Source organism: Lasioglossum baleicum, chromosome 10, assembly GCF_051020765.1.
Source record: "Lasioglossum baleicum chromosome 10, iyLasBale1, whole genome shotgun sequence".
Classification (NCBI taxonomy): Eukaryota; Metazoa; Arthropoda; class Insecta; order Hymenoptera; family Halictidae; genus Lasioglossum; species Lasioglossum baleicum.
Genome location: NC_134938.1, coordinates 8,250,606 through 8,275,740, shown reverse-complemented (window position 1 = coordinate 8,275,740; position 25,135 = coordinate 8,250,606). Strand labels below are relative to the sequence as shown.

Below are 25,135 nucleotides of genomic sequence, written 5' to 3'. Positions count from 1 at the left end.
TTCCTGTCGTTGCGCGGGTCGTTGTAATTATTTGTTCGCGGGGCTTGTTTACATCCCTTCTTCCATCCGTTCTCTATTCCTTTAGCTATCATTTACTACTTGCCCGGGGCAGCTCCGCGGAGGAGGAGCGAGCATCGGCAAAGAGGAACACGAGTGTCTATCTGCGGGTTCGGTTCAATTGTTAGCGAGTCTTCTTACATGAAAGTCCCGGAGCAAACTTGGCTTCTTCTCTGCCATAAATAAAACAGAATCGCCGGAATATCTCCGGGCATCGCGCAATAGAAAACAATATTTCTCCGTAGCTGCGTTACTTCCGCACTGTCGTTGAACGTCACTCGCCTGAGAGATTAAGAGGGAAGACAGCCTGAAAATTTTTATTTGTTTTTTGGAAGAAGTGTCCAATAATTTCTGGACTCTTCCTCGATTCTTCTGATTGATTCTGATCGATTTTTCTATGCTCTTGTATATCTTTGAAATTATATTTTACCCCTTTGCAGTCGGAGCTGTTTTAACTTGAAAATTAAACACTTCTTCCGACCTAGAATAATTCAGTTGCATATGATTTGTTATGCATTTGTAACAGAAGTGAGTAGCTGTAATTTAAAACAGTAAAATCATTAGAAGAATTTAAAAATACTCGTCAAAGTGTCCAATAATTTCTGGATCCTCCTCGATTCTTCTGATTGATTCTGATCGATTTTTCTATGGTCTTGTATATCTTTGAAATTATATATTACCCCTTTGCAGTCGGAGCTGTTTTAACTTGAAAATTAAACATTTCTTCCGGCATAGAATAATTCCATTGCATATGATTTGTTATGCATTTATAACAGAAATGAGTAGCTTTAATTTAAAACAGTAAAATCAGTAGAAGAATTTAAAAATACTCTTATATTATTTTAAGCTATGAAACATGTTAAGATAGAAAACGAATTTCTGTTTCATTCCAGTTTGTTGCAATGCAGGTAGAACATTTTTATTTCTCATAAAGAGCCACTGTCTATTGATTAGATACCAACATATTTATTAATGTAAAAGATAAGACGAGTCCATCGTATTAGTTGGTTTCCGTTTCGGTAAAAAAATGTCTCGCCATCGTCATTGTGAAATATTTCGGATTTTCGGTCACGTCGAAAATTATGTTGAACTTATCTGGACTTATAGAAAAATGGTTAACAACGTAAGCATTATTTTCATACACGATCGACATCCAAAACGAGAAGGCAATAATATCGAGCACACGTATTTGGCAGTAACCTACTCGTAATTCTCGGTCTAACGAGACAGCGGGAAAAATATAAAATCAATTGCCATCAAGTGGAGTAATAAGTTCTAAATTACGATCGCGCGATTTCCCACGCAGAAAGGAAATCGGATGGCACTCGTCTGCTCGAAATCGTTGAAGTTTTTTGCGAGCTTTCAGCAGCTCGAACCGAACGATTATCGATGCTTTAAATAAGTAATGCGGTTGAACGACAGTTTTCAATGGCGTCGGATTCCGAAAAATGTTTCGCTGTAATGAAACCGGCATTTCGTAGTTAATAATATCAAAGGATTTTGTGTCGACACGGTAAAGTTGGCGGGGAACGTGTACAAATAGAACGGTCTTCTCGATAATTATCATTCATTTTTAATCGTCGAAGCGATTCGATTCAAAGTTGGAGGGAATCGAGTAAATGAATTTACCGGCGACGCGCAAAAAGCGGAAAACGGGGACGGGAGTAAAAGCGGACCAAAGGAAGATCGCAAAAGTTTTATTCCGTACCAAAGTGGAGCAGTATACTCTCTTGGTACGGCCACAAAGGATACCGCCGTTCAAGTTAATTTGGCATAGTTTACGTCGCAGAACTAGAAAGAAGTGAAATTTCGCCGGGGCCGTCGTAAGTCACCTGTCCCGTGGAGGAGCCGGCGGCCATTTTTATTCGGCGAAGTGCGCAACAACATTTCACGTTCGGTCTTAATTAGCATGTTTAAAATCGTCCCGGTGGAATTTACGCTCGACAGAGAAACGCCAGGGCCGCCGGCCTGATTAAACACCGGAGACGGAAATGATATCGACGGCGAAATTAATATTACGCGGCTCAAACTGTAACCGTAAACGTTTTTATAATTTTCACGTCGCGCAAGAAACGCGTTCTACACGCTGATGAATTTTCATTCCGTTTCGAAGGGAGGGTCAAATTTATTTAACGCGTGATTAGTTAAATTTTGGAAGAGTTTTACAGTTTCTAGTAGTTAGAGTGGACATTGGGTTGTGCATGAACTTTTTTGAATATGAACAATAATTCAGAATGAGATGATTAATAAATGTAATAACGTTTGCATTGTATATGGAATACTCTAAAGTGCCAATTTCATGGTTGCTATAATTTTAAAGATGCCCAAGAGTATTTAATAACACCTGTCTACATTTACGGGTTGTGCACCTCGAGGATCCGGAAACGTGTTAGAAAGCATTGCATAAATCCACAAAATAAAAACATAGTTTTTAAGGTAATTTTCTACGAGCAACAATTATTCAAGGTATGAAACCGTACGGGGGTGGAATTCATCCCCCGACTTCCCGCGAGCCTTCATTTTTCCAATATAACTTTCTACCGTTATCAGACAGAGCCGAAACTTTAAACGCAATAGACCACCACCAAATTTCAGTAAAATCGGAATTTCCGAGCTGGTTGACTTTCCTCGTTAGCTGCCGCTTTCTAATCTCCGACACATCTGCCGCCTTCGTTTCTTAGTTAAACAATGCAGGCTGTGCTACCAAAATCCTTCGTTTGCGATGGTGTCAAACATATCTCTACTAGAACAGATTCTTCGCAGTAACTCTGCATTAATTTTGTAATAATGATCTCGGTTCGATTCTATCGAGTTTCGAGTGTCAACCTAAAAGGTTTATTGGACATCAAAATACCAAATAAAAATGTCAAATTGTTGAAGGGTTATGGCACTGTCAGAGCCCGCGAAAAAGGTCGATATACAAATCTCTCGGGAGTTAAGAAACGGGCGGGTCCGGGCCTCGATTTTCCGGTGGCAGCGTGTCGAGGGTGCACTCGTCGACGCTTTGAATCTCATTGCTCTCGACGGCCCGTCGATGTTTCAAAAAAAAAATATATGGTGGGGTAGGGAGTCGGGGACGGGAAAAAGCGAGAGAAAAATGGAAAAAATGAAAAATGGAAGTAAGCAAAATTATTCCACCGAAAAACGTGTACGAGGCGTGACAAACCGAGGCTCGGGGACAGGCGGCTATCCGGCCGGCTCGGCGCGCTGCGCGTAAACGTCGGCGTCGCCGCGGGCGCCTCATTTACGCACATTTTGCATCCACTCAAGTTTCGTTTGAGCGTTGGAGATTACATGGAATATTATTTTGCCGGCGAAGTGGGTGGCGCGCTGCACATGGATGGCTGAGGCTGCGCGTCGCGACGCGCGGATCAGGGATACTACGGCGCCGCGGAGAGCCGGCTTTAACGCGCTTTGATATACGTGACGGCCGTGAGAGAGCACTTCGTTCAACGCTTCGACGCACGAGCTGGTGAAACTGCTCTCTACGCGTGCACACATGTACATCGCATGCAGACGGTATAAACCTCCTGAGCACACTACACGATGAGTTTCCACGCGCCCACAATGACTGACATGCCGTCTACGAGCGTTTTCATTGTTGGAACTTCTTGGAATCGTTTCGAATGTCCTGCGAGCCCGCTAGAACATCCTGTTGCAGGGGATTATGGTTGTCTACGATTGTAAACGTTCTACTGAATCTCTTAGCTTTTGCGACTAGTTTCAATAAGCCGATTCAGCGTTGATCTCAAAGCATTTAGATGGCTGGAAGTCCTTGGACTTGGACTTGGTTTACATAAACCTAACCAGTACAATTCTATCATAGGATCTTCTTCACTCATCACTCTCCTTCCCATTGTTTGTCACCTTTTTCTACTATCAAACTATACTAGATATACATAACTACTTATTCCACCTCTTTGCTAATAAAAAAACAGGAATTCTACGGGTACGGGCAGCCCAAGTTGTCTGAAAAATCGAGATTACTTTCCGAAGAACATTTTTTAAATTAACGATTTTGCAGTCGGAGCTATTTTCACTTGAAAATTAAACATTTCTTCCGACCTAGAATAATTTCATTCTGTATGATTCTTTTTAATTTTGCGGATGCGGGATTGATATAATAGCTGATACAATACTTAAATGTTGTAGTAATTGATTAGATACCAACATCTTTATTATGAACATCGAAACAGCAATTTTTAGTGGTGTCTTACCACTCGAATGCTAAGGGGTAAATATAAAAATAGGACTCGTGGGGTGTAGCGCAATACTGGACAACCAGTAAATATCAAAGTCCAATAAACAGAAGAGCAGATAACTGGCTTGCATCGTGATCGATCGGAGCACTCGTCAGCGGCAGGAAAAACAGGAGCATGACACGACCGCGAAACGAGTGGAAAAGGGTCGAAACACTAATGTTCCTCCGCTGACAGATCCAGTCGCGGCTGGCGAGTGCGTTTCCGAGGGTTGCTGGGAATTTTGTGAGCGGGTCGAGGTGGATCGGGACCCGGTTGCTCTGCCGTTGTCCGTCAAAACTTGAAAAACGTCGACTAATTCCCGGCCGGAAACCGACTTCGGTTTGCCCGATGAGCATTTTTCTGCGCGGGTTGTCCACGACCGGCTTCTTCCCTCGTTTATCACGGCCCCGAGCTTTTATTTCGTTCCTGACAAGGCGCAAAGGAATTTTTCAATTACTTTTGCAAACACCCACACCTACTTCTCTCTCTCTCTCTCTCTCTCGCTCTCCTTTTCCCTTTCGCTCTCTTTCTCCCGACAACTCGCAACGTGACCAACGCCGTGGGATCGTGAAAAATGAGCTCCTTGGGCCAGACATTATGTTGCGCCCCTGCCCCGAACCGCACGCGGGATAATGTTTAACGAAATGTAAACCGCGCGGAGATAATTAAACGAGTTTAAACGGCAGCTCGCCGGGAAGAAAAGATTTTCACCCGGGGAAACTCGTTACGCATTCCCCTACGGATTATAGTAACGAACTATTCTCCATGATCGATACTTTCGCAGAATTGAAATTCTTTCTTTCGTCGCGCACGATGAGGCTGCTCGAAGCCGGCTGCGCATTGGCTCTGCGACTATACTTCACGGTGGAGGCAGTCACGTGGTTATCTTGAAAACTAAACATTTTTGAATTTCATGCATTTATAACAAAAACGAATAGATGTAATTTCAAACAGTAAAAACATTGGAAGAATTTAAACATACTGTTACATTATGTCTAAACATGTTAAGATATAAAACGACTTTGTATTTCACTCCAGTTTGTTGCAACGCTGGTAGAAAATTTTGATTTTGCAGAAAAATCCGCTGTCTACTTATCAGCACTCACCACTAAAAATTGCCGTACAATTATCCATAACATCGTTTACATGATTAAGTATGGTATCCAATTAGTAGACTGCGGATTTGATGCATTTATGACAAAAATGGGTACACGTAATTTAAAGCAGTGGACATGTTAAAAATATTTAAGGAGATCAATATATTAGTTGTAGCTTCGTGGGATAGTTAAAAGAAGAATACAATTTTTATTTGGCTCTTGTGCCCTGCAATCAATGCAAACGTGTAATTTAAAGCAGTGGACATGTTAAAAATATTCAAGGACATCAATGTATTAGTTTTAGCTTCATAGGATCGTTAAAAGAAGAATACAATTTTTATTTGTGTCCTGTGCCCTGCAATCAATGCAAACGTGTAATTTAAAGCAGTGGACATGTTAAAAATATTCAAGGACATCAATGTATTAGTTTTAGCTTCATAGGGTAGTTAAAAGAAGAATACAATTTTTATTTAGCTCCTGTGTCCTGCAATCAATGCAAACATATTTTATTTTGCATAAAGATCCGCATTCTACTAATCAGACACATTTGAGAATTGTCTTAGGTATTACATCAATTTCATGTCCACAAGATGAAGAGGAGTCGTATACAATGAAATGATTCTAGGTCGGAAGAAATGTTTCATGTTCAAGTTGAAGTAGCTCGAATGTCCGAAGTCGGGGCTAATTATTCGTCGATTTGCGATTCGAGCAGGGTCCCCGTAAAAATCGGATTATCAAGAGAGTGGTTTCTACAATTTCATCTTGGACTTAGCCGAAAGACCTCTGGACTGTCTGTAGTTAAGAGTCAAGGCTCGCGGGAGTACGTCTCGCGGACGTGGAAATTTCCAATTTAAATTCTCGTCGCCGCGTTTAAAAATTATTAAGACAGCAAGGTTGCTTGCGCCGACAGGTAGTTTGCATTCGCACGGTCTGCGGGTATAAAGATTCTACGTAGTTTCAACGAGCCAGTAATAGACCCCGTAAGCAAGTCTCGCCGGGTGCTTGAAAGTTTTTCCTTCCTCTCAAAGGTGGAAGTGAAAGTTCCTCAAATCCAGAGCATCCTCGAGTCTCAGGAGCACGACCGTAATATGGTTCAGACGCAAGAGCTAAGAAAAAAGACGCCCGATCCACCCACGCCCCTGCAACGGAACCACCCTCCAACGCTATGGGACACTTGCACTCTCACGCAGTTTCACTTCCATCGATGCGTTCGCACGTTGCAGAAACCGCGAGATTCAACGGGGGAGAAACACGCCACAGGACCCTAAACGTTCACTGCTTACATTCCACTCATCGTTTTAAAAATACTCCCGTAGTTGTTCACGCACCCTTCAACACGTTGACATTTTATGTGCTTTAAGTCTTGTCCATTTCATTTGTATAAACGATCAGGGTTATTAATAGACTGCAGATCTTTATGCAAAATAAAAATGTTCTGCATTGATCGTGGGAAGCAGGGATAAAATAAAACTTAATTTCATCCCTTAATAACTCTGTTGCATTAAAAACATTGCAATCCTTTACGGTTTTATATTTCGCCCAACGAATTTCTTCATAAATGCATAAAATATTGAAACGTTGTTTTTAATGCAACACCGTGATTAAAGGATCAATGAAGGACATTTTTATTTTGCATGAAGATCCGCAGTCTATTAATAATTATAATTTAGATCCCCTCGGAACGAATCACTAATTTTATGACGATTGTTTTTAAGCAAAAGTGGGCTGAACTGGTCTTCAGTTTTTATTATTACACTTCTGTATCGAACATTTTTGCTGGTTCTTTCTGTTCGCCGGCTCTAAACTTTTTATGCGACATTAATACGGAAATGTTTCGTGCGCCCGCTAGTGAACACTTTTTCCGAGCGTCAAAATAAAAAGTTTCCCAATTTCGAGACGAGGCGAGCAGGAGGGCGCGAGTTCGCCTGAATCCTCTTCAATATTTCTGTGTGCCTGATTGCACCGTGAAGTTACGAGCCCATACTATTTTCATAGCCTGGTTAAGATATTAAAGCAACAGGGAACTTTACGCTCGGAAAGATTACGCGCACGGTTCAGTTGAAGTACGCCCGACGAAACTTCGTAAGATCTTCGCCCCGCGAAAATCCGCGTGTAAACAACACGTGAAGTTCGCGGACGGTTGCATCGCCTACTTCCTGGTATTCTTTCGCTTTCGGGGCTGTTAACCGTGGTGGATAAGAGCGGGACGCGGCGGGACGGTTCGTTCCAGGAGAGGCCGAGGCATTCTGCGGGGACGTAACTTTCCCCGAGGAATCCCTGCTTCGGCGAGGCTTATCGCCATGCAAGCGCTGTAGAGAAATACGTTTCGAGTGGCATAATACAAAGATTACACGGAGAACGTGACTTAACATACCTCAATGAAGCTCAGAGTTAATTAAATCCGCCGGGCTAGAAAGACGACTGCGGGAAGAGCGGTCTAAAATAAAATGTGGAAGAGCTGGGACAATCACAGCACTTAACAATTACTGATTACTGCATAATTTTGAAAAATCTGTGGTACATGGCTAAACACTTTTTAATGGACCCTTCAATAGCAACAGCAATTTTCATTGTGAACTAATGCATCACCCTCAATAACGTCATCTAATAGTTTCGTTTGACCCTCGGACAACGGACGATTTTTATAGCTATACAATTAACAATGCTTGGGACCGTTCACAGCTCTAATTAGTAATTCTTAAAAATTTACTTTTGATGATATTTCGTGTAGACGCGTTAGTAAACTGCGGATCTCTATGCAAAATAAAAATGTTCTACATTAATTGTGGGAAGCGGGAATAAAATAAAAATTCATTTCATCCCGTAATGATTGTTTTACTTTAAAAACACCATTACGATATTCTCAAATTTTTCAAATCTTGTACTGTTTTATATTTCGCCCAGCCAATTTCTTTATAAATGCATAAAGATCCGCTGTCTAGGCATTAGATTTTCCGATATCTTCGATGCAACAGCTATTCATTTAGTTTAATTACCAAAGATGTTCCGGACCAAAATAGACCCAAGCACAGCCGTCGGAGGGTTAAGATTGCAATGTGAAAGAAAATATGCTGTCTTTTGAAACTGAACAATTATCGAAAATCCTATTAATAGGCTTCCGGCAGATAAAGTGATAAGGTTATATTCAGCACAATTTTATTAACCGTGTAAAATTATAGTCTAATTTTGTAGCCCGCGGATAACTTCAATTTCAAGCTTTATTCTTAGATAGTTCTGTACTTTTTCGTTAAAACAATCTACGAAACAGTGCACGCGTATTTGTAAAAGCGAGTGATATTTCAGTTCACTATGATCGCGATGGTAAATGTCCAGCTACGTCCGCAGGGAAATCGATATTAAATAATATTGGTTACTACAAACCTGATTCGTACGACATATAAGGGAAGCAGGAAAGGAAAGTGGCACAAGAAAACAGTTACAAGAACTCGACGATGTTAAAAATGTAAGATCAGGACATGAAGATTGAGGGAAGCCGCGCAACAGTCAGAGGGAGAAGAAAAAGCTAAACACCGGCGAAGCAGAGGAGTTTGGGCAAGGCAGAACAAGGGGTTGCAAAGAAAGAAAATCGCGAATGGATTCCAGCTATAAAGACGATGCTGCTGCATCCTTTTTGCGCTCGAACATGCTCGCCTCGACAAGCGTACACTGATCGATAAGAATTCAAACTAACATAAAGAATTTTGTGCAAATTCTGATACACATCAGAATTGGGAAACGGTAGTCATTTAAACTAGCCATTGAAAAATAAAAATCCAAAAGGGACGTTTCTAATTCTAGGAATAGACATAGTGTATATTATTATTATCATTATTATTATTATTTAAATTAAGTCACACAAGAATTTTGATGCCTTCGTTTGAAATTAAATCTACGCCGCTGAACGAGTGTTGAAGAGAACGAAATAAATTATACTCGGCACATCCATTCATTTCGATTTTCCATATTTGATGCGACGACAAAGAAACGCTTGGAAGGTTATAAAGCACAATAAAGCAAAAAGGAGATAAGGGGCTGGAAAAAGTGTTGAGACGACGTATGTAATAGCGATGTACTCGGCCCCTCGAATTACCATTTCTTCCCGAGGAGCATTCGCAGGAGTTATTTTAATAATGATAATTGTAATTCACTGGAGGAAAAAGGAGTTCCGTGTTCATTACGAGGCTGCGTTTCCCTCTAAAGGTTAAATGTGACCGCGAGATAAGTACAGCCTCATTTCGACTCGAAAGAAATTAATTTTAATATTCGTATTTATTAATTTCACTGTAAAATTTTCTTCTAAAAGCAGGAATGCAAAAATAGCAAAATGAAGAAACAGTTAAATGAAGCCATCAGTTAATTTTGGAGCTGTCGATATTCTTTGTCTAAACGAAACGAAGATTTCGTGAAGCCGTGTAAAAAAATTCGGAATTTTTGCCGATTTTTCCCTGTAAATAGCTCTCTCTCTCTCTCTCTCTGGCCAAGTTGAAAAAAAAAATACAACAAGCACTTTGCGCGATAGCTGGAAATACTAGAATTCGTGCCATACACCGGACTCGCTTAATAAAATTTTCGAGAGGGATAATTTAAATTATGCGAAGTGCCGGCGCATGTTTCCCACGTTGCATGCCGCGTATAAATTTTCCCTCGAACGTGCAGCATACAATTTTAAATGAAATCCACGGCAATTAGATAATATGTCTGACCCATGCATTTCCAAATTGGGGCAAATCATCTCTCGTTCCGGCCAGAGAGAACTGTCCCGTGCAAACAGCGCGCTGTCTAAAGGAAGAAACCACGGCCGGACGCCACGGAAAACAGGAATAAATGGTAAAGTGGGTAGACAGAGATCGATGAGATCTCTCCGGGCATACAAGAACGCGTGCACGCGCGACTCTCGCATCTCGAGTGGATCGAGAGATCTATACAGTGTTTATCAAATAGAAAAATCCAAGTGTAACTCAACTTAAAGTAAATATCACTGTCTGTGCTTTTCAAAGTTATCAATTATTTCGACTGGAAACAATGGCAGAAGAACGAACAAGCTTTTTATCTTATGTGTATAAAGACCAAACGGTTGGATTCATACAATATTGCAAAAATTTATTCTGTTATAATACAAAAATTCAAGTGTGATTCCACTGAAAATATCACTGTGTGTATCCCGAGATATTTCGCGTATATGCTTTTCAAAGTTCTCAATTATTTCGACTGGAAACAATGGCGGAAAAACGAAAATATAATTCACGAATGCTGAACGAACAAAAACACATTATTCATGTTTCAACTTAAAATATATTTTATGCCTATAAACACGAAACAGTTGGATTCACTGAATATTGCAAAAATTTATTCTGTTGGAATAGAATTTTGGAAGTATTAATATTTTATACACTTGAAGAAGAACCTATTATTAAAACAGGAAGCAATTGTTGCAATCCTTTGTTGCCATTTGGAAGTATTGGATAAAATCACTCGATCTTACATTTTCACAATGAAATCAATAAAGTGAACTCAGCATCCGGGCGTCGATGGTTACAGAGACGAGGACCGCAATGATAATATTTCTGCACCGACCTAATGATTTTCAATGAAGAGAGAAAACGGTTGTTTGAATAAGTAAAGGGGCGGCTGAATTAACTAACATTTTCGAGTGGTTTCAGTCGATTTTACGACGTTAATGAATCCTATGAAACAGGAAATTACCATTTCACTAGCGGGAGATTGCACAACGTTTCCGCGTAATTACTATAAAAACGAGGATGCTCTTCAGAGCCATCGACACGGGTTTCTTCAGTGGAAAAGCGGATGTAAATAATTTTCGCAAAATCCTCGGCGGAACCGGTATCGCATTAGGAGCGCTCTTCCTATTTAATGATGCCACTGGAATAATGGGATCCCACTCGAAATCCGTTCTTTCGCAAAGGTATTACATACACGTATATATCCCGGTTGCTCGCGATCATTTTACAAGAGTCGCCCGGAATTTCGCAAAAGACTGTGTCCCCGCTCGCACGAAAAGTGGATGTAACTGTATCTACGACGCGAACTCTGCAACTTTGTTTAAAAGCTTCGAAATTCCGTGAATTTTCGTCGGGCATCGAGACGAAAAATCTGCGAATTTCACCGAAATTCTCAGCCCATTACAACGATTAGCAGAAAAAACACGGTTTTGTTCGAATCCTAAAACTCTGATTTTGCATAAAAATCCGTAGTCTAATTATTAGCAATTACAATTGTGTTCCCGAACATTTTCCTGTCGCTTACACGTATAAAAAGTTTTATTGATATCCTTTTAGCGAATAACCTGTTATTATATTTATTACACATTGAATATTGCTAATTGATGAATTAAATTTCATCGAATAAATAATTTTCATGCATTCTGAAATGAACAATTTAATCGTTACCTCTCATTAACATATTTAAATAATTCAATGATTTTATTCCTGTACAGAAAAATCCATAGTTCGTGGAATAAATAAACTGTTAAAGAACTGCTCCCTTATTTTTTTATTATTCCGAGTATATTAATTGAATAAAAACAGTTTATTGTGGAATTATTGGTACAGTCCGCTAGAAAGTCTAATAGAAAAAAATGCAGATAAAATTCCGCGGTAGTCGTGTAAATATGAAAGGCTACAATACGAATGTCCAGACAGAGATAAGCTCTACAAACGTGTTTCGATTGGAAACATCTTTTTTCTCATAACATAGGGGAACGAACGCAACCGAAATAAAAACTAGACTTTCCGGATGTATCTCAATATTTAGTTAACAAAAATACCGTTTGAAATCAGATCAGACGGTGCCGCGCTCTGAAAAAAAGCACCTCAAAGGGCTTTACTTTACACAATCTCGCAAAGTTGAAGCGTTAAAGCAACAACTTTCGAACCGTGTACATCAAATCCTGAGTATTTTCAAATTAAAAGTATTCGAGGGGATAATAACTTACTTCCAATTACTTTCAATCTGTAAAATTATTAAGAGAAGAAACACAGTTCCCACTCCTGTTTTTCGCAATTTCGAAGACCATTTTTATTTTGAAAAATTTTCTAAGCTCCATCTTTACAAATTTACTTGCACTCTTCTTGTTTTAATTGTTGCAACGATTACACTGAATTCGTGGTCGTGCTTAACAATTAAAATTGTCTACGTTCTCGATCGTGTTTACATCGTTTCTATAAATTAATTGGACTCGACGGTACTCTGATAATTGCGATATAGCAAAGGTGTGACATGTTACACATTAATATACAAATGCTTGTAATATTCAGAATACCAAAGAAACATAAATTAATGAAGTTGAGAATGTTGCTGGCAGAGCAAGAACGCGATATGAAATATCAATTAAGCGGAATATGTAAAAGGAGTCTTCGTGTGCTCGTTGTTATGGCCTCTCTTTGATCTTGGTGGCCCAAATTGTAGTAAACAACACGCGCTATCATCACATATGCGAATTTCACCTTTCTGGAGAGAGGTTCGTGTTTTTACATTACTTAATTACTTTACTGAAGCTCAGCAGGTGAAACATTTGACGAATGACTTCGAGTTATACTAACGACAAAAATCCGAGAGGTATTACCACGTTGTCGTGTGTCGATGACACTTATTAAGTAAACCAAAGTCGATAAAAATGCATATTTAAGTACTTGAAGCGATTGGTGTGATCACACTTCATTATTTCATGTAAAATGTTTTTAATGTGTCACATTAACTCCTTGTCCTACGTTGTATTTTACGGTTTCAGTGATTAGAACTTTTTGTAGATTGTAATTCCCTTAAAAAAGAAGGAGACTTATATTTATTGTATGTCTATATGTCCTCCGATAGCTGTACAGTAACAAAACCAGAATAAAATGTTATTTCGGTTACAGAAAATAATTGACATACAATTTTATTAGAATCTGTTCGGAATCTTCATCACGAGTCAGACACGATATTGTAAGACAAGAGGTTAAAAATGTGTTTGCAGACGTGCTCGGTTCTTGCCGAGATTGTTTCGCGATATTCTGTTAGTGGAAAGTGTGCAGCTATCAGAGCACTGTAATACGTCGATAATTAATCTGTTCCCGCCAGGAAATTCAAAGTGAATGACTTCATACGAGCTGCTTCTGCAGGAACGACGAAAGCAATTATCCTACAGCATTCGGCTTTGAGTCTCACCGACGAAACGCGACAGGCTCTCTCGAATCACCGCGTCAATCATTCGCCAATTAATCCCCGGGAAATTATTGCTTGGATTGATTCGCGCACCTAATGCACCTGACAGCCAAGTGTGGAAAGTGCATTTGCGTCTGACTTCGAGCACGCCGAAGACTAAGTCATTGATTTCCCGAAACGGGGCGACCAGGTTCTCCGATATTTTCGAGCAACTATATATTTTGTACTTGATCCTCCCGAGCTTAAACATGTCGCAACTAGACAGCGGATTTTATGCATTTATGGCAGAGCTGAGTAGGTGTAAAAATCCTGTTGTGTATTATTTCCAACCAATTATTCGTATTAATTTCACTCCAGTTTGTTGCAGTTCAGGTAGAACATTTTTATTTTGCACTCAGTGTTCTGTCCGCTTTCTATTAACGAACTTTCTCGATTTTAAACTAGCAATGTATAAATTAATCTTTTCTGCTGAAAATTTTTATATAATTATGGACTGTTGTTAACACTAAACCTACCGAGCACTAAAAGCGATTAACATCTATTTATTTAGATTTTCTGCAATTTTTACAACAATATGTGCTTCGATACAGAATTTTATCGAATCAATTTCCACGTAAGCAACTTCATAATTTCAATAATTATGAGATGAAAAATATAAAACCGGTCATTTGACCGGCAGTGGTAGGTTTAGTGTTAATCGAATAATTATTTAATTTACTCTTCAATTTTTTTAATATTTTTTTACTAATTTATATTTTAATTTTAAATTTTATAAAAACTTATTTGTAATTTATTTTCGTATAAAACTAAATTTCTACCATTTTTTAACGTCAAAAAAGCTTTGATATTGATAAAATACTAATTACTGGAATTTCGCTAAAATGACTCGGAACGTCGATTTACCGAAACAATGACCCAAAAATTCTTTCACAGCGTCCGAGGAAGTTCTTTTTCCAGGTTCCGTGGACCGTCCAGTTCTTTTTGTCTGACCAAACACGATCCTATTCTGCTTACCGTCGCGCATGTCGTTATAGCCTACTTGCTTGGCCAAATATTGGCCAGGCCTGTTTGTCTGGTCACATACTATCCTATTCCACTTGTAAATCAGAAGCGATTTCACGTCCTTTCACTGTGGCCCGCCATATACGCGACGCCTGAATCCCTCTAGCTCAAATTCTCGATAATTGAAAAAATCCGGGTACGCTTTCAAATTAAGTTTCACTATGTTTCACCACATTTTTTATCGTGAGAACCTCCGTTCTCAATTTATTTTATATTAAGAATTCTATTTTATTTTAACGATTTTCTTCCCTTAATCAGTTTTCAATATGTTGGAAGTAATGTATTGACACTCTTCGATTCTTTAAATCTTCTCCTGTTTCAAATTACAAGTACCCACTGTTAGTACTCATTGAAAAACGAAATTACTTTTCGAACGACCTAACACTTAATCCTACTAAAAATTAAAAAAGAAACATCGTGGACACTCAGAAATGAACAAAAGCCAAACCAGTACGAGCCTGATTGTTTTAAGACAAAGAGCCCGCCAGGTTTATGCGGTAAACAGCTCAATTCCCGTCCGGATTTCGATAAACATTCCAGCCACGAGCAACAGAGTAACCAGGACGAGATGATTCCGCTCCGGTGGTTGGATTCATGTAAATTTATTAAAAAGACGCTGCTCGGAATACCATCGCGAGACATTTTCCCGCAAATTAGATTACTACCCACTCATCAATTCCCCTCCCTATCGGCTAGGGTGGTGTGTTATCTGTAGAATTAATAAAGGCTAGACGGAAGAGAAGAGGACGGCGGGGGGATCGAACGGTCTGTGGGGGTGGAAAACGGGGGCTGGTCGTGCTCGTTGGCGAGAAGGACAGAGCACGGACAAGTACCACTTTCGATTCCGTATTTACATAAAATAATCTGCGGCCGGTGGACGCGGCGAGAAATTACACCGTGGTTTCCGGCGGCTCGAGTGTCTGCGCCGAGCGTCCCATACAGTTCAAGTATTTATTATAGAAAATCGATTCTCGAACTCGGCACATGACGCCCTGCCATACGGCGTACTTGTGAACTCGGTTTAACTCTTTCCACAACGATTTTCTCATTATTCAGTTTATTCAACGCATTGGATGCCACGTTTACAATTGGTTTTGATTTGCGACACCTTCCAAGAAAATTTCGAATACCGATGCGTTCTAGAAAAGAGCCTATTATCTCACTCCTCGACAAAGATCTGCTGAAGCAGAATTCGACCGCGATAAATTCTACATTCTTCCTTCTATTTCATAACCATTGTCTCCGATCCCATTGTCCGAGGTCGCGAAGAAAAGAGTGGCTCTGATTAATCGCCCGCCCATTTTCTCCGTCAAGTTTCGCATTTATTCCGCCGCGGAATCTCGCGATACCTGCGGACATATCGGTGGAACACCTGTGCCTCCACTAGCGAGATTGTTCGAATTCTTTTCCGGAGGTATAACATTTTACTTTCGAACACAGGCTGTTAGTTTATGTGTTACTGCTGTTAGCACGCATTTGTTGTGAACTTTTCAGCCTTTTTGCACTCTCCCTTTGTGTATGTAATTGTCTTATTGTTTGATGTAAAAAAAAGAAGTTCCACAAATATATTTAATAAGTAGCAGTCAATTAAAATAAGCCACTTAAACATCTCCTTTATGTTTGATGACACAACAAATGTTTCTGAATGCAATATATTAGGATGTGTGATAAATTCCCTCGTCTTTTGTATTCTATATTTTTACCGCAATTTTGTATTTTATTGGGTAAAAGTATATACAGGATGGTCCACCTAAATATCTCCTCCAATTGCAAACAATATTTTTCTCCGAAGGTCATTTTTTCCAGAGTTATCAAGGACATCGATGTTTTGACTTTGATCTGAAGGTAAAACTTTAATTTTCGAAGATCAAGGTCATTTCAAGGTCATGTTATTGTACATATCTGAATGTATTTTTCGATCAGTTACCCGATGCAATAAAAATATTTTGTTATGTATCAAAAAACATCGATGAAAAAAATATTGTTTGCAATATAAGATTCCTTCAAACCATTCAAATACTACACAAAATATTGTTTGTACCCCACAATTCGAGGAGATATTTAGGTGCACCACCTGTATATGCATTCGCAAGTCTTTTTCTTGCTCTGCTTCAATCTGCTTCAATTTTTCGAATTAATTAATTTTAATCAATTTTCAGGCTCTTTTTCAATGGAAGTTACAGGAGGCAGAAAAATTAATTTTCAACATCTGCTCGAGATCTCACTCAAGTTGTGTGGCACCCAAGCTCCAAATTTTTCGGTAAAACCCATGGAGTGGAGATGTTAGCGATGGTAAGTAATAAACTAGATAAATGGTACCACAAGGTGAATGCTTTGCAAATGTTACTTTTTTCTCAAGGTCTTTATATTTTTCCTTGTAAATGTGAATTTTTTTCCTCGCACATTCGAGAGTTTACCGATGTGCTTCATTTAAATATAGCTTCTATAAAATACTTTGCACGGATCGCAGGAAAAGTCCTGCGAAGGCGTGCGTTCAAATAAGAATCCGAACTCACCCTCTGTTTCCCGTGATCCACCCTGTAATACACTTCTAAGCCTTTAATAATTCCCGGTGTTTTTCATGCCGTCGTCACCGGGGAATCCCGGTGATCCCGGCCATTTTCGCGGTATCATCTGTCAGTCGTCTTGATGGCGTCACATTTTCTCTGGTAGGCCATCAAATCTGAGAACGGCTGCATTAGATTCGCAAACATTTGCCGGTTGTGTCGCTTCCCCAGGAGGGTTCGGGAAGAAGTACGGTAGGGTGGACACTGGAAAGTGCAATATTGAATTCCCGCAAGGCCTGCGGGGTCCCTGACAAATCTACGTCGTGGGGATCAGAGGTCCGTGCCATCTATATAAATTTAATAACACGAAATGACGTGACCTCCGCCACCGAGACTGTTTTCCTTGATAGTGTGTTCCCGCCGCGCCGCGGCGCACACCGATACCGCCGTAGTAGAAACACATTCTTCGCTGTTACCCGTCTACTCAACCCCATCCCCTCGCACCTTCCTGTATCGCTCGTAAAACTGATTTAAGATACACGTACGATCGGCTGTAAGAAATTGCTTCCCCGACCGCAAAGTTGCCTGTTTGACGGAACATCGGACCTCTAACTGAGAGAGACTTCAACCCTGGGGAAGTTACAGCTGACTTGAGAGATTCGCTGCCATAAGTCATCAAGTTGCTCGAAAAATATTGGCGGAACAGTGACTTTTGGACCATGGATTTTTGTAGGTCTTCATAGTGCTGCATTCCCGTGGGCTGATTTCTGAAAATTGGAGTGCAACAGAAATTTGTTTCCTACTTTAACCCTTTGCAGTCGGAGCTATTTTCATTTGAAAACTAAACATTCCTTCCGACCTAGAATAAGTCCATTGTATATGATTTTTTTCATTTTATGGATATATAATATATTTATTAGGTCGTTCGGAAAGTCATTTCATTTTCATAAGGGAAATTTGAATAAGTCATTTGAATGACTAATTTTAGAATAAGTTTTATAACATTTTGTTCTATGATCTTTTGCAATATTTCAGGCAACTTAAAAATCCCATGCTCGTAGAATGTCTGTTTTTATTAGCAAAATGTTGAGTTATATAATTTTTTATGACTGTATTTGAAATTAAATTTGCACTGGAGAGAAGATTGTATTTTATTCTACTTTCTCTTAACATTCGTCTACGAAAATTGAGAATTGCATAAACATCTGCAGGCTAATAATAACAAATCGAATAAATGCCATCATTAGACTGCAGATGTTTATGCAATTTTCAATTTTTATAGACAAATTTGAAGAAAGTGACATGTATCTAGATCGAAAACAAAGAAAAAGAGTTTTATATTCTAGCATTAAACGCTTCCTTCTCGAAACGATATTACCTCTCCAGAAAAAATGAAAAAAATAACAATAAACGCATAAGAACTCGTAATTCAGTCGCAAAATAAAGATACCGATAAAATTCGGATTTCTATTGCGCTTTCTTACTCTTCAGCGTTCACAAAATGTTTTCCCAGTTCTATAAAAGTGTGTGTAGAAGGGATCAAAACTCGCCTTAAAGGCGCCATGCAAAATTTAATTTGACGTTTCTCACACGTCGAACAAACACCTGCGAGGGATAAAGTTTCCAATCTTTTTCATGAAATTGAGCCTCGTATCTTTTAAAACGTAGACGAGAAAGTTATTTAAAGATGAAAGAAAATTTCCCCTGTTTAAATTGTATAGCTACTAGGTTACTATTTTATTCAGAATCCTTCGATTAAATTTTATCGTAAAGATTGATTTTCTCTTTTTGTTCAAGAAAATATTCCAACGTGTCATTATTCACAGTGTTTTATAAGGCGGCCGTGAAGCTGTAACGCGATCGTTTCATATTTCGCGCCTTCTTTCGTTGAAACTGAATGTGCGGTCAAGTTTATGAGCCGCTTTATCCTTTCTTGCTGAAGTTGGAAAATATGAATTCACATATTGTACCTCCTACAGTTCCCTCTCAAGAATTGCAGTTTTGTAAAATTTTAAATATTCCGCGTAACGTCACGGCCGCGTAAAGCACGAGGCAAATAAACGCGCGGTTTATGTCATATTACCGGAGAGTAATGCCAACAAACATAAAACTGAAAATTTTCGAAAGCCGAAACTAGGTCGCTTCCGGATGGAACTCTAACCTCTGCTACATTTTTATTACCTTTTCCGTTTTGTTCGCGAAAATCCAAAATTTATTAAACTCGCGCAGCTAAATGAATTCATTGTGTGCGAAGATGTATTACCTCCGCCGGCCATTGTATTTATAATATATCAAATACCACACGAATGAAACAGAGAGAGCGGAAGAACTTCTCCTACTTTTTCATTAAATTCGGTTAAAGCTTATGCAACGGTGCGAGACAGAACGCCGACCAGAGCGGAATAAAATTCCAACAATTTCAAAATACTTTTGTATTATTTTCGATTTATCAAAGTAATTACGAAAAAAACAAACGCATCTGTAGCTCCTGTATCTGACAATTTTTATCTCACAGAAATCCGTACTTTGAATATAATACCAGAGTTACCATTAAAAATTGCTGTACCATTATTCACAATATCGTTTACATTATTAAATATGTATGTAGTCAAACAGTATGAGGTATTATATCAATTTCATATTCATAAAAAATATCATACAGAATGGAATTATATAGAATTATATAGATTGGAATGAATGTTTAATTTTCTAATCAATTAGTACAACATTTAAGTGTCGTATGAGGTATTATATTAATTCCATATCTATAAAATTAAAAAGAATCATATACAATGAAATTATTCTAGATCGGAAGAAATGTTCAATTTTCTAATAAATTACTACAACATTTAAGTATTGTATGAGGTATTATACCAAAGTCATATCCACGAAATTTAAAAATGACCGTAGAGAATGGAAATATTCTGTGTCGGAAGAAATGTTTTTATTTATAGTCTCGAATTAAAATATCTCCGAGTACAAAGGGTTACCATATTACTAGAAAAATTATTTATTTCCTGCACACTATTTGAGAACAGAGCGCTTGCAATTTCAGCTGGTGCATAATCTCGAAAAAGGCGCGGTAAAGGCATCGTTTCCATTAGTTCAATAATTCCAGACCTCGGCTCGCGTTTTGTTAACTTGCCTTCCCTGGCCGATTGGATTTTCAATTCTGAGTACAAAGGACGAGGGAAATTCGAGTTTCCCAGGATCCTATCGGCAACGCAGAAGGGTCTGAAACAAGAGAGTGGCTGAACGCGATTAGCGGGGAATCTGATCAGAGGATCAACGTCGTTCTTTCACGGCCTTGGAGGGATATCGAGGGTTGCTATTTTCTTTTTCTTCGTCCCTCTTCTCTTTTTTTTTTTGAACCGAACCGTCCCGATATTCCGCTCGTGTTCGTAAGCCGTATGTTTACCTCGTGGTAATGGGCGGGTACACGTGACGCGGTTTCTTAATTTTTCACTTTCCCCCGAACGTGCAGACTACAAAGCCGCGGAAACTCGTAAACATAAGCTTCTCAGAAAATTGAACACCGTTCTCCCAGTTTTTTCCGATTCCATCGAATTCAATTTCGTTGAATTCAATGCTGAACATGTTTGTTTAGAGAATATCACACATCACGCATTTATTGAATTAATATTTTCATTTTATTTTGAGTAAAAGCATCTTTTAGCAGGCGAAAGAAATTTTGTATTTAAAGATCCACAGTGTATCGATTATATTAAACAACCAATTCGAGAAGATTGTAGTAGTCGGACTGCAATTTTTAGACTGCCAATTTTTATTTTTACCGAGCACTAACCGAGAGGAAATTGCGTACCCACTTCTTGGTCAACTTGTATAGACGATCCAGGCGCAAATAGAGAAACGCAATTCGACTCAGTGACCAGGGAACAGAGGTCGAAGTGCCAAGCAGAAAGGAATGTCGGAAAAACAGTTGAAGAATTCCAGAAATAACAATAGAGAGCAAGTGGAGAGAGAGAGAGGAGGAAGGGCAAACGAAAGACACGAGTAGCATGCCAAGCAGTTGCTCAAAGCGTGGGCCGAGCTCTTGTATTTTTCTTTGCCCTCCTTTCTACCCTCACTTTTAATGATGAGGCTGACCCCCGTCCTCCCGTCCTAGCCGCGATTCGTGGTGCAAATGTAACCCACGTGGCATATGTGCCAGTTTCTTTCTTCTTTTTTTGTGGTACCAGATGAGAGCCACCTTGTAAATGAAATGGACTGCCAGCCATTACCGATGAAACTTCTCTTGGTCGTGCGCTTCTTCCAGGTTAAAATATGTAGAAAAAAGATGAGGGGTGCGGGGCTGCCTTTTACGCAAATTGTTAGAAATAAACTCGACGTTGCATCGGTACGTATCGTTTCATTTTTGTCCCGTATCGTTCGCCGACGTTTTATTCATTCAGCAACATTCGTTCGACGTGACGTGCGAATTAAAAATACGACGATTTGAATAGGAAAAGGCGATTTAGGGTAAATATTTCCCAACGAGACGAAAATACTAAAAAATAAATATTTTGCCCTGGACAAATTTGTACAATTCAACAAAATTAAATAGAATAAAACTGCCAATCATTCTTATATTTTCACGATCTCAGGAGTTGAAAAAACATTCTTCTTAACATGTCAAACCAAAGGGGAAAGTTTCATTATTTTATAATTCACTACTTTACATTCAGATACCTACTTCGACACAATAGGAATATAAAAAGGAACTTGCTTTTCTAATAAAAAGCCTTCAGCATTACGAATATGTGTTTATTAAGAACAGATCATTCTCTCTCTCTTCCATGAAATTCTTACACGTATTATTATTTCACGATTAATTCCATATGTTACGTTCACAAACGAGGATCTCAGTGGATGATCCAGCAGTCTAGAAAGTCTATGAAATTCGTATAAACGTGACAGCATCCTGACACGATCTTCCTTTGTCCCGGCGCGGCGTCGAGCAATGGAGTTCACTTTCATTCAAAGTTAAATACTCGACTCCGGAAGTTCTGCACGCCGCCACCCGCGCCCCTTACATCGTCTCCCTTAATCATTGATACCGACTCGCACCTACTTGGAATGTATAAATAACTAATTTGTTGCGCACCGGGGGACAGGACGAGGGGCGCGGCGAATGCATAATTTAAACGTCCATTACCGTGCACGGCATAGTTATCCTCTAATACACGCAAGAAACCGCGCACCTTAATTTGTCCCGCGGGAACCCGCCCGAAATCTTACTTCCAACTGCAGCCGGAAAACCAAGAAAACATTCATCAAAACTTACAACAGAACGTTACGATGCTAGTCGCACCGTAACTTCGGGAAAAAGATTCATAAAAATTTTTTAGCTTTGCAACCTTTACAGAAGAATTACAATTTTTGCGAGAAGTGAAATGTACTCGTAAATATCATTGTAGAATATTTTAAAGCGAGGTCGGGATAAAAACAAATGATTAAAACCAAAAATTACAAAAGTATACACGAGTTTTTACAATGCAACGTAGGTTTAACAACGTTTCTAAAATTCACCAGCTCCATTTAATTTTTATATAGAATTAACTGAATTTTAAAATTGAGGGAAATTTCAGGTTTAAATTGAGAATAAATTACTCTTGTCTATAAAAGTTAAATTATTATAAGAAGCTTCTCTTAATTTGTTGTACGTATTGAAAAACAATTTGTTGAAAAACTTTGGATTCGAAGCAATTTTAATTTCAAAATCAAGACATTTCTTAAACCCAAATCGTTTTTATTCTATATAATCTTTTATACATTCGGCACATAAAATTGAACCTGTTTTCTCATAAAACGGTGGAGCATTTTGCAATTCATAAAATACAGACGAATTTGATAATATTAAAACGTCAGCTCATAATATTAAAACCCTCAGAGTCACCATTCGAGTGCAAAGGTTTAATCTCGCATCATCACATTTATTTTTTCGATTTGCTCACAACAAATTAACTTTGGAGTCGGAGCTATTTTAACTTGAAAATTAAACATTTCTTCCGACCTAAAATAATTCCATTGCATATAATTTCTTTTCATCTTATGGATATGAAATTGATACAGTACCTCATACAATATTTGAATATGTAGTAATATTGATTAGATACCAACATATATATCGCACCCCCGCAAGAAAAGTGACACAAGTCAAAAAATGGCAATTTTGAGGTTATGTCATTGAAAAAGATGTACAAGTTTTATAGTATTCTTTAAGTTGATTTTTCTCAAATGCTGCATTTTTGAGTTGTGTCACTTTTCTTGTGGGGGCGCGATATATAATAATGTAATCAATATTGTGAATAATGGTAGAGCAATTTTTAGTGGTGACTCTGAAATCTCCACTTGTGAAATGAACGAGACTGATCGACAAGGGTCGCTAAGAAAAATTACTTTATATTGGCCAAAACCATGGTGTCGTATATTTCCACCCCATCCCGTGTCTTTTTTTATTTAAGCTTACCCAAACCCTTAAATATAACCCAAACAATAATGTCATTCAAACTGCACCATCAGTACCATGTAATATACAGTGACTCCCACTAATATTCGGACACTTGAAAACACCATAACTATTTTAATATTGGAATATACGACTTGAAATTTTTGTAGAAGTTAGAACAATGGGTTTGGTACACAAAGTGATAAAAATTTTTGAAAAAAACTGCAAGTTGTCGGAATTGCAGAGAAAATACTAAAAGTTGTATTCTTCAACTTTTTTATGTGGGTTTATATGGAAAATTAAGAAAACACGTTTCGTAGATCTGTATCCGTTAAACATATTCTGAAAATTTCATCAAAATCGGTCGACGTTCTAATGAGCTACAAACGTTCAAATATGGTAAAAATTGCAGTTTTTCACTATTTTCAGCCTCCAACTGCAGTAATTCTAAGGAATTTTTTTCCCGCATCAACCGATTTCTATGAAACTTTTACAATGCATATAATTTACACAGATCTACATAACGTATTTTTAAAATTTTCAATATAGTCCCGCATAGAAAAATTGTAAAATGCAATTTTTAGTATTTTCTCTACAATTCTGACCAAATACAATTTCTGAAAAAATTTCTTTTCACATCCTGTAGTAAACTATATAATTGCTGTAGCTCCCCAACAAAGTTCAAATTGCATAGTCCAATATTAAAAAAGTTATGGTATTTTCAAGAGTGTCCGAATATATTAGTGGGAGTCACTGTAATATACTCGTAAATTACGTCAATCTCGCGTTCCTACCTTGTCCCGTGCGATAAAATTGACCTTTCTTAACTGATAATGGCAAGGGACGATAACGACAGGCAGTAGAATCGGAGGCGCGACAGGAGAATCGTTACGGAGAAGCACTTTTCAATAACAGGAATAAAAGCAGTGTAGGAACCGCTGCCGTATCTTTCCCCTAGACAGGACTTAGGTGCGACGCCCAATATAGTGATTGCTGGCGACTACAATACCGCGCGACGCGAACGTATGACGACCAAGGATGCTATCGGTAGAGAGTGACGCGGGGGTGGAGATGCGAAAAAGAGAGGGTGAGGTAGAATACTATGTATGTATGTGTAGGACGGGTCGCGGGCTCCACGTGGAGCCGAGTTGACAGATTGGAAACAGTCCGAGACTTTTATGGCAGCTGTTTCCCGCGCGGCCATAAATCCTTTATCCGGATTGTTTATCGTACAGCGCGAGAGAGAGAATTTCTCATTTGCGTTAAAATTGTTCCCGGGTCCCGACGTCATCTCTGCCATCCCCGCAGCATCATTCTCGAGTCACGTCGACGCTCGATAGGAAAACGCGCGCACCCGATCGGATCGGACCTCACCTGAATGCGCCTACTTATATCGGGCGAATGTTCAATTTTATGGATCATTTCGCAGGACTTTATGCCGCGGAAGCCCGACACGGACCGAATCCGCGTGGAAAAAATTTCCAAGCGCCAGCGAAAGAGACGAGCCCCGACATCTTGACGACGCTAGTCTCCCTTGAAATTAAACGGGTTTCGGGGGAACCC

At 39.0% G+C, this 25,135-nt stretch overlaps 1 long non-coding RNA gene across 1 annotated transcript in view; it reads left to right on the top strand.

The window, feature by feature from the left end:
• LOC143212786 (uncharacterized) overlaps window positions 1-25,135 on the top strand; it is a 127,065-nt gene that overhangs the window by 94,214 nt on the left and 7,716 nt on the right. The window contains exon 3 of the long non-coding RNA XR_013009779.1: window positions 16,777-16,909. This is a non-coding gene — a long non-coding RNA (uncharacterized LOC143212786). The remainder of the gene's footprint in view (window positions 1-16,776; window positions 16,910-25,135) is intronic.